Genomic DNA, 14,274 nt, shown 5'->3' with positions numbered 1-14,274 from the left:
CTCTACGATTTTTGCCCTCCACGCTGCCCTCCAATACTAAATTGGCTATCCCTCGATGTCTCAGAACATGTCCTACCAACCGATCCCTTCTTCTAGTCAAGTTGTGCCACACGCTCCTCTTCTCCCCAATTCTATTCAGTACCTCCTCATTAGTTATGTGATCTACCCATCTAATCTTAGCATTCTTCTGTAGAACCACATTTCGAAAGCTTCTATTCTCTTCTTGTCTAAACTATTTATCGTCCACATTTCACTTCCATACATGGCTACACTCCATACAAATACTTTCAGAAACGACTTCCTGACATTTAAATCTATACTCGATGTTAACAAATTTTTCTTCTTCAGAAACGCTCTCCCCAAATAGCAAAACTCCTTTACTACTTTAAGTGTCTCATTTCCTAATCTAATTCCCTAAGCATCACCCGACTTAATTCGGCTACATTCCATTATCCTCGTTTTGCTTTTGTTGATGTTCATGTTATACCCTCCTTTCAAGACACTGTCCATTCCGTTCAACTGCTCTTCCAAGTCCTTTGCTGTCTCTGACAGAATTACAATGTCATCGGCGAACCTCAAAGTTTTTATTTCTTCTCCATGGATTTTAATACCTACTCCGAATTTTTCTTTTGTTTCCTTTACTGCTTGCTCAATATACAGATTGAATAACATCGGGGAGAGGCTACAACCCTGTCTCACTCCCTTCCCAACCATTGCTTCGCTTTCATACCCCTCGACTCTTATAACTGCCATCTGGTTTCTGTACAAATTGTAAATAGCCTTTCGCTCCCTGTATTTTACCCCCGCCACCTTCAGAATTTGAAAGAGAGTATTCCAATCAACATTGTCAAAAGCTTTCTCTAAGTCTACAAATGCTAGAAACGTAGGTTTGCCTTTCCTCAATCTAACTTCTAAGATAAGTCGTAGGGTCAGTATTGCCTTACGTGTTCCAACATTTCTACGGATTCCAAACTAATCCTCCCCGAGGTCGGCTTCTATCAGTTTTTCCATTTGTCTGTAAAGAATTCGCGTTAGTATTTTGCAGCTGTGACTTATTAAACTGATAGGTCGGTAATTTTCACATCTGTCAACATCTGCTTTCTTTGGGATTGGAATTATTATATTCTTCTTGAAGTCTGAGGGAATTTCGCCTGTCTCATACATCTTGCTCACCAGATGGTAGAGTTTTGTCAGGACTGGCTGTCCCAAGGCTGTCAGTAGTTCTAATGGAATGTTGTCTACTCCGGGGGCCTTGTTTCGACTCAGATCTTTCAGTGCTCTGTCAAACTCTTCACGCAGTATCATATCTCCCATTTCATCTTCATCTACATCCTCTTCCATTTCCATAATATTGTCCTCAAGTACATTGGCCTTGTATAGACCCTCTATAAACTCCTTCCACCTTTCTGCTTTCCCTTCTTTGCTTAGAACTGGGTTTCCATCAAAGCTCTTGATATTCATGCAAGTGGTTCTCCTTTCTCCAAAGGTCTCTTTAATTTTTATGTAGGCAGTATCTATCATACCCCTCGTGAGATAAGCCTCTACATCCTTACATTTCTCCTCTAGCCATCCCTGCTTAGCCATTTTGCACTTCCTGTCGATCACATTTTTGAGAGTTTGTATTCCTTTTTGCCTTCTTCACTTACTGCATATTTATATTTTCTCCTTTCATCAATTAAATTCAATATTTCTTTTGTTACCCAAGGGTTTCTACTAGCCCTCGTCTTTTTATCTATTCGATCCTGTGCTGCCTTCACTATTTCATCCCTCAAAGCTAGCCATTCTTCTTCCACTGTATTTCTTTCCCCCATTCCTGTCAATTGTTCCCTTATGCTCTCCCTGAAACTCTGTACAACGTTTGGTTCTTTCAGTTTATCCAGGTCCCATCTTCTTCAATTCCCACCTTTTTGCACTTTCTTCAGTTTTAACCTACAGTTCATAACCAATAGATTGTGGTCAGAGTCCACCCACAACTAAAAATGTTAACAATAAAACGTGGACCTTTACAGCAGCACCTAGTTGATCCAAGGTCAGCGTTTATTTTTTAAATTAGTAATGATAATGATACGATAGCATATTCTAAATCTACATCTATACTCCACAAGCCACGTTGTAGTGTGTGGCAGAGGGTGCTGTGTGCACTCCTGTCACTTCCACCCTTTCCTCTTACAGTCGGGAACAGTTCGCTGGAAAAGCGACTGCCGATAAGCCTCTGTGCGGGCTCGAATCTCTCCAGTTTTATCTTCTGGGTCTTTTTTGAGATATACGTAGGAGGAAGCAATACGTTTGTTAAATCTTCCATGAACGTACGCTATCTGAACTTTAACAGTAAACCACACCCTCATACAAAACGCTTCTCTTGCATCGTCTACCACTGAAGTTCGTTGATCATCTCTGTGGCGCTTTAATGCTTACGAAATGAAACTGTAATGAAACGCGCTGCTCTTCTTTGGATCTTCTCTATTTCTTCTATCAGGTCTATCTGGTGCTGATCTCATACTGACGAGCAGTATTCAAATACTGATGGTACTCGTGTTTTGTAAGCTACTTCCTTTGTTGGTGGACTATATTTCCCGAGGATTCTTCCAGTGAATTTTTGTCTGACATCTGCCGTACTCGCGATTGATTTTATGTGGCCCTTGCATTTCAGATCGCTTCATGTGAATACTGCCAGATATTTTATGGAAGCAGTTGCCCCCAATTATTATTCTCCATTTTTTGTAATCGTACAATAAAGGCTCTTTCTGCCTATGTATTCGCAACACGTCGCGTTTGTTTATATTGAGGGCAAATTGCCACCCCCTGCACCAGGCGTCTATCCTCTACAGGTCTTCCTGCATTTCGCTACAATTTTCCACCGTCACGACTTCTCTGTATACAACAGCATCATCCGCGAAAATCCTCATGGAACTTTCGACGTAATCTACTAGATGATGTATATATACTGTGGAAAGTAATGGTCCTATAACACTCTCATGAGGAATTTACTGTCACATCTGAAGACTTCTCCGTTTACAGTGACATGTTGTTATTTGTTGCCTAGAAATTCTTCAGTCCAGTGATAGAGTTGGTCTGATATTCCGTACACTCGTATCTGTCCATTAGGCGGCAGTGTGGAATGGTATCGAATGGCTTCCGGAAGTCAAGGACCACACCATCTACCTGAGTACCTGTATCTAGTGGCTTCTAGGTGTCGTGGACGAACAGAGCAAGCTGTGTTCCATACGATCGTCACTTTCGGAAACTATGTTTGTTCCTACAGAGGAGATTTTTCGGCCTCCAGAAAAGTTATGATACGCGAACATAAAACATGTTCCAAAATTCTAAAACACGCCAACATAAGAGATATATAGTTTTGTGCGTGTGTCCAACGACTCTTCTTGAAAACGGGAATGACTTGCGCTTTTTTTTTTTCAACCGTTGGGTACACTTCGCTTCTCCAAAGACCTACGGTACCCTGCTGCTAGAAGAGGAGCAAGTTCTTTTACATAACCTGTGTAGAATCATACAGTATCCCGTCAGGTCCATACACCTTCCCTCTTCTGAGCTATTTCAGCTGTTTTTCCATCCCACGGTCACTTACTTCGATATCAACCATTTTTTGGTTTGTGCCACGATTGAAAGTAGGCTCTACGGTGCGATCTTCCTCTGTGAAATAGTTTTGGAAGAAAGAATTTCGGTGTTTTCTGTGTCGTCTTCTGTTTCAATACCATTTTGGTTGCAGAGAGTGCGAGCAGATTGCTTTGATGTTATACTAGCACATATGATTATTTGAACTGACAGCACAAAGCACCGAGATTTGCTGGAAAGATAAGCTTACTTATTAACTCTGGCTAACAGACATAAAATTGCTCAACCAATACGAATTACGATGGTCCGTGTCCTGTCCTTATCGTGTTTTTGTTGCATTTCTGTATACTGTTTGTTTTCTTTTTGTCATAAAGTATAGAAACATACGTATTTTTAATAATATTGAAGAGTCGCAAACACTGCGAAGAAATTATTGTGGTCATTCATGCTCTTGTTCCAAAACACTGAACGAATCTGAATAGTAAGAAACAAAACGTAGAACTGTGAGGCACCAAACGAACTTCTGGAAGCCATCTGCTCGCAAATGGATAGTGATGGTTTCGCTTACAGTTCTTCAGTAATGGCACGACAGGTAAATTTCGTGCGTAGGTAAAATACAGGCTTTTCATTTGCTGCCTTTGTCTTGATCTCATCTAAACCGACTTCAGAACAGTTGGCTGCGACAGACATGTTCAAATGGGACTCCGAACAACAGTTGGGTTTTTAGACTTAACGACTGAGGATAATGACTCGAAAAATCGAAAGTCGGCTGTTGAATGTGCATGTCAATTTAAAGTACGCTTAAGCCGCAAGAAAATGTAACGACTGTTACATAGGAGGCCTACCTAAACAACTCTCATACTTTTAATTTGTGGTATAGGTTCTCATAGTGGTTTACAGCCTTTTGCTTAGTTACTGAAACGGGAGCAAAACTCAGTGGGAAGCTCGTGCAGCTACTTTGCACTCGCCAGGCGTTCACCATCCATAAAATTATTTTGAGGGGGTAGTGCTCATTGAAAATTTTAAAAAATAGATTTTTTTGCTTGAAATGTTCTCTGGAATATCTGCTTTACTGTAGTGTTGATCCCCAGCTCGCCAGAAACTCCGTTATCTAGTTACAAGGCGACTTGTGAAAAAGTGTGTCCCGAAAACCGTTCACAGTGGGGAAAAATAGTCGACATCACGGTCACTATGACAGCATGTAATTTCAACAACCGCATAACACGCATTATGGGAAGTATTTACGTATTCGAACGTGAGACCGAACCAGCCCGTTACAACTTATGCAGAAAAAAAAAGACGAAAAGCGTATCGAGAGAGCAAAGCAGCGGATCACAGAAGCTGCCAAAGACGCCCACAGGATCTGGAAGGATTGCTGTGGGTCCAGGAACTACTGACTAGAGGTATGTTTAACTTAACTACAAAAAACTGTAACTCAAAGCTTCAAAAGTGTCTTTCTCGAAAACGTAATTCTCAGATCCGTGGGAAACATAACTTGAGAACGTACATACTATTTTGATCGGAATTTGATGGCAGAATTCTAAATTGAATTCTCTATCAGCGTACGTAGCCGTTTTGAGATATCGTCAAAAACCTAGTTTCGGAGCACGTTTTTGTCTCGTTTTTGTGGCCGAAGAAAGGAATTTGTTTCAACGTGTCACCATTTTGTTACAATTAAATTTTTTTCAATTATTGTATGTATTCTGATAGAAAATATATTCAAATGACCTACACAAAATTATTTTGTTACATTTCCAACAGGAGGACTTCGGGAATTTCAGCGGATGACCAATGTTCCGGCTGCAAGGGGTCCTTCCATCTGGTGCCTGGTGTACCGGTTGCAGGGAGCGTCCGCTGCGGCCACAAAGCTGATTTCTTAAAGATAGAAGCGTAACTAATAAAACGATATCAGATTTATCATCAATTTGTATTTTACTTGAAAAATTACGGATATCAGCTATTTTTCATGCGTTCGAAGAGAGTTACCCATTTAAGGCTGGCCTGCCATAAGTTCCAGTATGTGGAACCGTCGGAGGCACTCAGTAAGTTTTTATACGGAGACTAGCGCACATGAGAAGTGACAACAGTGCAGGAGTTGTTCGGCATCCCTGTTATCTCCCACTTACTTCCGGGTGTGCGCTGAGCTAAACATCTATGTTCACTCGATACTTTGTTGTCATCTGTCATCTAAGTGAAATATTCTGAACTACTCTAATTTAAGATGTGCTGCTGAGTAAACAAAAATGATTGTTTGAGCACAGGATGGATGATGGGGTGTAAACTCTACATCTACATCTATGTGATTACTCTGCTATTCACAATAAAGTGCCTGGCAGAGGGTTCAATGAACTACCTTCATGTTGTCTCTCTACCGTTCCACTCTCGATCGGCGCGCGGGAAAAACGAGCACTTAAATTTTTCTGTGCGAGCCCTGATTTCTCTTATTTTATCGTGATTATCATGTCTCCCTGCGTAGGTGGTTGCCAACAGAATGTTTTCTCAATCGTAGGAGAAAACTGGAGATTGAAATTTAATGAGAGGGTCCCTTTGTTTTAATAATTGCCACTCCAGTTCACGTATCATGTCTGTGACATTATCTCCCCTATTTCGCGATAATACAGAATGGCTCTGAGCACTATGGGACTTAACATCAGAGGGCATCAGTCCCCTAGAACTTAGAATTACTTAAACCTAACTAACCTAAGGACATGACACACATCCATGCCCGAGGCAGGATTCGAACCTGCGACCGTAGCGGTCGAGTGGTTCCAGACTGAAGCGCCTAGAACCGCTCTGCCACACCGGCCGGCTATCACTGAACTGTTGACAGTAACACACTGTCTACACTACTTTCCTTTTTATAACGTATCCTACTCCCGTTATACTATTTTCTGATGCTGTCGATATTACCCTGTACTCATCTGATCACTATTATATCTAGCTTCAACTTTTGCATTTCCCTTTTCAGATTTTGAAGCTTCCCTGCCATGTCCAAGCTTCTGAAATTCCACACTCCGATTCGTAGAGCGTTATCCTTTCGTTGGTTATATATCACATATGTCGAAAGTGCGTAGAATATTATTGCTTCCTGACATTTAGGTTAGTTGCTGTTACAGTTACTTTCTCTGTATAAAGACAGACATTTGCATTTTTCTAATTCAATGTATGGTAGCCATCACGGCGACAAATACGACTGATTCTACTGAAACCAGCTAGCACAAATGTGGAGATGGCCTGTAATGAACGAAAACGGTCAAGACCTCTTGAAGTGTTTCATAACTGTGAGTGAAACAAACAATTTACTTTCTTTTTTCTTTCATTACAACAGGCATTGGTCGTAAGCTAGTTATGACAAGTACATATCGCATTTATGGTAGGTCTTAATCATACTGGTAAATTATATACTCCAAAGATTCTCAATCTATAATCTGCATGAACAATTGTCTCGTGAGCTACTTTGCCATCCCTGTGTCGAAATTTTATAACACTTGCGTTAGCAGTTATTACGTTCTCACACCCTCTCACATTCAACATCTCCAAGTATACTACTTATGATAAAATAGAGTACAATACCCATTACATCATTTTCAGTCAGCCTCTGATCTTCACAACTCCATTCATAGTATTCAATCCCAGAGCCCCTGTCTCCTTTTCCATCAAAGACGCACTGTGCCTCTTTCACTTTTTCCATCGAAATTCACCCATCTATGACTAGTATTGTGCTAGCCGAAACGAGAGAAACAGTCAACGCCGTAGGCATTCGCTGTGATATGCAGCGAATACATGGGAGGCAGCCGTTGGCTTTATCGGGCCCGTGCCCGCTGTGTTGGGGGCGGATCCTGGAGCACGAAGGTGCAGTCGCGGAAATATTTTTGCGCTAGATAACATTAGTGGCGTGCCAGAATGTAACATTGTGACTATATTTCCATTAGGCATATTATTTCAACACGGAAGAACTACAGTACAACGGGAGACATTTAACATGCTTCGTAGCGCCGTTTACCATCAAACACAGAAGATGATAACATTTCCTCTACCAGCTTCCACATCCTGTACAGTGTGGCCAGTTTATAAAGATACCAGACGCAGGGATCTTAGGGTGGTCATGTCTACTGCCGCCTAACGAATTGGTGCTGTCTTAGCCACTGCAGAGGTTGCCCAGCGGCATGGTGTTCTTAACAAGAATTATATTCCTCGAATGCTTCTGAAGTGGCATGATTTAGAAATAAAATTTATATTCACAGATTGATTCAGGCTATGTTTCTCTGGCTTTTGTATATGTTTAAGCCAATGTGTGACCGCACCATATCATATAATTCGGTAACAGCATGGTACATGAGAGTCAGAATTGCCTAATGATTTAGTCGGTAGTTTTTAATCTATTGTTATTGGTTTCGGATACTGTCACTTTACAAACTTTAATTTGTTGTAAATAATGAATTATTAGTTCAATAGACTAGGGCTGCAAACCACGTGCCAGTGCAGATAACGATCTTATCACAAGATCACTTCCGGTGTCATGCTACACCTGAGAAAATTAGGCTTGTTGTTCCCAAGGTCAGCCCTTAACACCCTCCTGCCGGGAGCCCCCACCCTGCTCACACACTTGAGGTATTTGTATGCTATGGTAGTTTGGTTAACATTATATTTCGATGTATCTTAGGATGGAGATGCAGGTATTCCTCCTCCCCTCCCCTTTCTCTCTATACCAATAGGAATCAAGCTCCCCTCCCCCTCCTCCTCTTCCTTTTCTTACCACAGCAGTATGTGGGCACCGTCATTCTTCTTCCGTGCACTGCAGTGAATGGCTCATCGTGAAGCATCACCAGAGATCAGCCATTGCTCCCAAGCAGAAGAAAAAGAATAAGATGAAATGTAAATACATTTACAATTTTAGGTAACTTTTTGCAATTTTACCGCTTTTCCAGATACCTACATCTCCATCGTATGATACATGTAAATACAGGGTGTTACAAAAAGGTACGGCCAAACTTTCAGGAAACATTCCTCACACGCAAATAAAGAAAAGATGTTATGTGGACATGTGTCCGGAAACGCTTAATTTCCATGTTAGAGCTCATTTTAGTTTCGTCAGTATGTGCTGTACTTCTTCGATTCACCACCAGTTGGCCCAATTGAAGGAAGGTAATGTTGACTTCGGTGCTTGTGTTGACATGCGACTCATTGCTCTCGAGTACTAGCATCAAGCACATTAGTACGTAGCATCAACAGGTTAGTGTTCATCACGAACGTGGTTTTGCAGTCAGTGCAATGTTTACAAATGCGGAGTTGGCAGACGCCCATTTTATGTATGGATTAGCATGTGGCAATAGCCGTGGCGCGGTATGTTTGTATCGAGACAGATTTCCATAACGAAAGAGTCCCAACAGGAAGACGTTCGAAGCAATTGATCGGCGTCTTAGGGAGCACGGAACATTCCAGCCTATGACTCGCGACTGGGGAAGATCTAGAACGACGAGGACACCTGCAATGGACGAGACAATTCTTCGTGCAGTTGACGATAACCCTAATGTCAGCGTCAGATAAGTTGCTGCTGTACAAGGTAAGGTTGACCACGTCACTGTATGGAGAGTGCTACGGGAGAACCAGTTGTTTCCGTACCATGTACAGCGTGTGCAGGCACTATCAGCAGCTGATTGGCCTCCACGGGTACACTTCTGCGAATGGTTCATCCAACAATGTGTCAATCTTCATTTCAGTGCAAATGTTCTCTTTACGCATGAGGCTTCATTCCAGCGTGATCAAATTGTAAATTTTCACAATCAACATGTGTGGGCTGACGAGAATCCTCGCGTAATTGTGCAATCACGTCATCAACACAGATTTTCTGTGAACGTTTGGACAGGCATTGTTGGTGATGTCTTGATTGGGCCCCATGTTCTTCCACCTACGCTCAATGGAGCACGTTATCATGATTTCAAAAGGGGTACTCTACCTGTGCTGCTAGTACATGTGCCTTTACAAGTACGACACAACATGTGGTTCATGCACAATGGAGCTCCTGCACATTTCAGTCGAAGTGTTCGTACGCTTCTCAACAACAGATTCGGTGACCGATGGATTGGTAAAGGCGGACCAATTCCGTGGCCTCCACGCTCTCCTGACCTCAACCCTCTTGACTTTCATTTATGGGAGCATTTGAAAGCTCTTGCCTACGCAACCCCGGTACCAAATGTAGAGACTCTTCGTGCTCGTATTGTTGACGGCTGTGATACAATACGCCATTCTCCATGGCTGCATCAGCGCATCAGGGATTCCATGCGACGGAGGGTGGATGCATGTATCTTCGCTAACGGAGGACATTTTGAACATTTCCTGTAACAAAGTGTTGAAGTCACGCTGGTACGTTCTGTCGCTGTGTGTTTCCATTCTATGATTAATGTGATTTGAAGAGAAGTAATAAAATGAGCTCTAACATGGAAAGTAAGCGTTTCCGGACACATGACCACATAACATATTTTCTTTCTTTGTGTGTGAGGAATGTTTCCTGAAAGTTTGGCCGTACCTTTTTGTAACACCCAGTATAATAGGTCAGGTGTCCACTACACACAGGACGCCTCCTGTGTGTAGTGGACACCTGACCTATTATATTTACATGTATCTACACGAGAAGCAAGGGCAGTGCGGCATGGACTGGACGGTTTTTTAGGTTAGACAGTCTCGGGAAAAATCAAAATGGTTCAAATGGCTCTGAGCACTATGGGACTTAACATCTGAGGTCATCAGTCCCCTAGAACATAGAACTACTTAAACCTAACTAACCTAAGGACATCACACACATCCATGCCCAAGGCAGGATTCGAACCTGCGACCGTAGCAGTCGCTCGGTTCCGGACTGAAGCGCCTAGAACCGCTCGGTCACCACGGCCGGTAAAGATAAAAAAGGACTCCAGTCTCAAAGGGTACAGGGCAAAGAAAGGACAAGAATCGACCAAGCAACAGTCAGTATTATAGTTGTAAATTGTCGTAGCTGTGATGGAAAAGTACCGGAGCTTCAACCCCGGCCGGAAGCACTGAAGCTGAAATCGTTATAGGAACAGAAAGCTGGCTAAAGCCAGAGATAAATTCTACCGAAATTTTTACAGAGGCGTAAACCGTGTTCAGAAAGGATAGACTAAATAAAGTAGGTGGTGGTGTGTTTGTGTCTGTTGGTAGTAGTTTATCTTGTAGTGAAGTTGAAATAGATAGTTCCTGCGAATTACTATTGGTAGAGTGCTATACTCAACAGCCGTACCAAAATAATAATTGGCCCCCCGACTCAGATGATATAACAGCTGAACGGTTCAAAGAAAACTTGAATCTCATTACAAATAAGTACCCCACTCGTACAGTAATAACTGGTGGAGACTTCAATCTACCCTCGACTTGTTGGCGAAAATACATGTTCAAAGCCGGTGGTAGACAGAAAACATCTTCCGAAATTGTACTAAATGCTTTCTCTGAGAATTACTTTGAACAATTAGTTCATGAGCCCACACGAATTGTAAATGGTTGCGAAAACACACTTGACCTCTTAGCCACAAATAATTCTGATCTAATAGAGAGCGCCATGACGGATACAGGGATTAGTGAACACAAGGTCATTGTAGCGAGGCTCAAAACCATATCAACCACAACCACTAAAAATAAACGCAAAATATATCTATTTAAAACAGCAGATAAAAATTCGATTGATGCCTTCCTAAGAGAGGGTCTCCATTCCGTCCAAGCTAATTATGTAAGTGTATACCAGATATGGCTCAAATTCAAAGATACAGTATCGACAGCAGTAGATAGATTCATACCGCATAACTTAATAAGAGACGGGACTGATCCACCATGGTACACAAAACACGTCAGAACACTGTTGCAGAAGCAACGAAAAAAGGATGCCAATTTCAGAAGAACGCAACATCCTCAAGACTGGCTAAGTTTCACGGAAGCTCGAAATTTAGTGAGGACGTCAATGCGAGTTGCTTTTAATAGTTTCCACAATGAAACATTGTCTCAAAATATGGTAGAAAATCCAAAGAGATTCTGGTCGTATGTAAAGTACACCAGTGGCAAAAAACCGTCAATACCGCCACTTCGTGATAGCGATGGAAATGTAACCGATGATGGTGCCACTAAAGAGGAGTTACTAAATACAATTTTCCGTAATTCCTTCACAAAAGAAGATGAAGTAAATATTCCAGAATTCGAAACCAGAACAGCTGTTAGCATGAGTGACATAAAAGTAGATATCTTAGGTGTTGCGAAACAACTCAAATCACTTAAGAAAGGCAAGTCTTCCGTCCCAGATGGTATACCAATCAAGCTCCTTTCGGAGTATGCAGACACAATAGCGCCTTTGTTAGCAATCATATACAACCACTCGCTTGACGAAAGATTTGTTCCTAAAGACTGGAAAGCGGCACAGGTCACACCAATTTTCAAGACAGGAAATAGGAGTAATCCATTGAATTACAGACCCATATCACTGACCTCAATTTGCTGTAGGATTTTGGAGCAAATACTGCACTCGAACATTATGAATCACCTTGAAGAAAATGACTTATTGATACATAACCAACACGGATTCAGAAAATATCGTTCTTGTGCAACACTTTATCCCCATGAAGTAATGAGTGCAGTCGACAAGGGATCTCAGATCGATTCCATATTCCTAGATTTCCAGAAGGCTTTTGATACCGTTCCTCACAAGCGACTATTAATCAAATTGCGTGCATATGGAGTATCGTCTCAGTTGTGTGACTGGGTTCGTGATTTCCTCTCAGAGAGGTCACAGTTCGTAGTGATAGACGGTAAATCATCGAGTAGAACAAAAGTGATATCTGGCGTTTCGCAAGGTAGTGTCATAGGCCCTCGGCTATTCCTGATTTACATAAATGATCTAGGTGATACTCTGGGCAGCCCCCTTAGATTGTTTGCAGATGACGCTGTAATTTTCCGTCTAGTAAAATCATCAGACGATCAATTCCAATTATAAAATGATCTAGAGAGAATTTCTGTATGGAGCGAAACGTGGCAATTGGAACGAAACAAAGAAAAGTGCGAGGTCATCCACATGGGTACTAAAAGAAATCCGATAAACTTTGGGTATACAATAAATCGCACAAATCTAAGGGCTGCCAATTCGACTAAATACCTAAGAATTGCAATTACGAGCAACTTAAATTGGAAAGACCACATAGATAATATTGTGGGGAAGGCGAAGCAAAGACTGCGCTTTGTTGGCAGGACACTTAGAAGATGCGACAAACCCACTAAAGAGACAGCCTACATTACACTTGTCCGTCCTCTGCTGGAATATTGCTGCGCGGTGGGGGATACTTAGCAGGTAGGATTGACGGAGGACATCGAAAAAGTGCAAAGAAGGGCAGCTCGTTTCGTGTTATCGCGCAATAGGGGTGAGAGTGTCAGTGATGTGATACGCGAGTTGAGGTGGCAGTCACTGAAACAAAGGCGGCTTTCTTTGCGGCGAGATCTATTTACGAAATTTCAATCACCAACTTTCTCTTCCGAAAGCGAAAATATTTTGTTGACACCCACCTACGTAGGGAGAAATGATCACATAAGAGAAATCAGAGCTCGAACGGAAAGATTTAGGTGTTCCTTTTTCCCACGCGCCACTCGAGAGTGGAATGGTAGAGAAGTATAAAAATAGTTAGATGTACCCTCTGCCAGGCACTTAAGCGTAAATTGCAGAGAAACGATGTAGATGTAAATAATGTTAACCAAACTGTCATAGCATATTTTTAACCTTTTATGCCATATCCCAGGTTAAATCATTGATGCAGTGCATTATTTAACAACGAATACACTCTGGCAGAGGCTTTAAAATGGTAAACAAATACCACCGAGCGATATTTAAACAAATTATATTGATATTCCACATTAAACAGTTTCCGCGATGCATTCTTAACAACAAATATGCTCTTGCTGCGATTTTAAATGTTAAGCAAATAACACAACTCTACATTTAAAAAGTAAACACTTGATTCGTACCAAATCTACATCACCCCTACATTTCTTGTATGTGACATAATAGAGTATTTGTTAAAACAGATGGATTGTTCTGTTGATAGAAACACTGCAATATAATGATCTCAGGGTGTTTTTTGTAAGCACTACATGGCATCGTCACAACCCAATGTTCCAAATGCACGCACACTTAAATACAAGACACTTGAAAGTTTAACAATTTCCACAACGCATTATTTAACAACAAATACGCTCTTTCCAAGTGTCAAATATACTTTATCCCTACATTAGCAGTGTGTGACACCACTATAAGACCGCCCCTAGGAAGGACGTAGCCAAAGGGAGGGAGGGGGAGAGTACAGGGGGTCCAGACCACACTATCACATAAATGAAATTACATGCAACCCATTTGCTGTGTAGTGGAATTGATAGGTACTTTGATTTTCAATCATATGATAAAAATGGGATACGCACTATCAGTAGTAAATCTATAGATTTAAACTCTCGATATGTCTATAGCAGTTTCAGCTATCGACCATCCCTACTTTAGCCAAGAAAAACTACTCTATATTGTTGACCTTACTTTAGCTCAGTTGTTGCTTAGTTAATGTGAGTGCTGCCATTTATTGTTTTTGTGCCGTGTACTGTTGTGATAGTTTGTAATTACGGACAAGTTTGAAACAAGAACGAAGACAAAAACTGATTTTGTTTCGTCCATTA

Source organism: Schistocerca cancellata, chromosome 1, assembly GCF_023864275.1.
Source record: "Schistocerca cancellata isolate TAMUIC-IGC-003103 chromosome 1, iqSchCanc2.1, whole genome shotgun sequence".
In the NCBI taxonomy this organism is placed as follows: Eukaryota; Metazoa; Arthropoda; class Insecta; order Orthoptera; family Acrididae; genus Schistocerca; species Schistocerca cancellata.
The sequence above is the reverse complement of the archived record's forward strand: the minus strand, read 5'-3'. Positions refer to the sequence as shown.